The sequence below is a fragment of the Galeopterus variegatus genome, unplaced genomic scaffold (assembly GCF_000696425.1).
Source record: "Galeopterus variegatus unplaced genomic scaffold, G_variegatus-3.0.2 Scaffold16400, whole genome shotgun sequence".
Classification (NCBI taxonomy): domain Eukaryota; kingdom Metazoa; phylum Chordata; class Mammalia; order Dermoptera; family Cynocephalidae; genus Galeopterus; species Galeopterus variegatus.
Genome location: NW_007742511.1, coordinates 2,987 through 4,217, shown reverse-complemented (window position 1 = coordinate 4,217; position 1,231 = coordinate 2,987).

Sequence of the window (1,231 nt, the reverse complement as noted above, 5' to 3'; positions counted from 1 at the left end):
TGTAAACTTCTAAAAATTACATAGGATTGAGAGTGTATGGCCTCTGGCTCTTCTTATGCCCTGAAGGGGAAATAATTCACAGTGCCTTCTCAGTACAGTCAGAGAAAGGCATTATAGGAACTCTGGTCTCCCTCAGCTTCGGCCTCTTTGGCCTTGAGGAGCCTTTGGCTGCCACTCAGACAGTCTTTTTAAGAAACCTGCCATGCCCAAGCAACGTTGAGAGAAATGATTAGTTTTCAATGCTCCAGAGCCCCCAGAGATGACCCCTCTGTGGCACCAGCTTAGGAATGGAATCACCACAGTCCTGCCACCCAAGCAGAGCACAGCTGACTCAGGTACCTGTGAGGACCAGTGACCCCCTGGGAAAGTGATCTAAGTTGTAACTTGCTGCACACACACTCACCTCTCTCTCTCACACACACACACACACACACATCCCAACTTTCCTTCTCTCTCACACACACTCACACTCACAGACAGTGAGTGACAGTCTGGTGGCTGACGAGCTTTCCCGTAGAAAGCTCACCTCAAAAGTAAGAAGAGGCACGACAATGGTCATCCAGCTCAGTGCCACTGTGATGTGCGTCCTTTGCTGTTCCGCAATCACGTCCATCGAGTGCAAGAACAAGACGGACCACACGATGTAGTTGAGGACCATGAGGCAGAGGAAGGACATGAGAATCCACAGGGGGACACACACCACCTGAGGGGAGGAGGAGAGGAGGGTCTGTCTACACCTTCTGCCCCGGCCTCTGACAGGAGGCACCGTCGTCACCTTGCTCTCCAGTTCAGGCAGCACGAGCTGGCACGAGGACAGTCCCACCTCACAGGACTACGGTGGGGACAGCATCGGAAGGTAAACGTGGAGCGTATGCACGACAGGGCCCACCTCCCAGGAAACATTGTCATCAGTGCCTGTTCCTTCAGGTGACAGCCTCGCATCTGGCCCCACATCCTCTTCTCTTCCTGACAGCCTCCCTCCTTCCCTCCCTCTGGCTCCACATGACTCTGGTGGCTTCACATATGCCCGTTGAAACGGGCCCCTGCTGTCACCCTGCGCACATACACATGATATCACCCCGACATTCTTTCTCCACAGGCAACATTCCCCAACCTGCTGGAGGTGCTTTGACAACACATTTGCCATCATATTCCCCAGAAACTGCGGCTGCCTGGGCTCCTACAGACCCCCATGTCCACCCCTACCGAGTTAGTTAGCTGGGCAGACTGA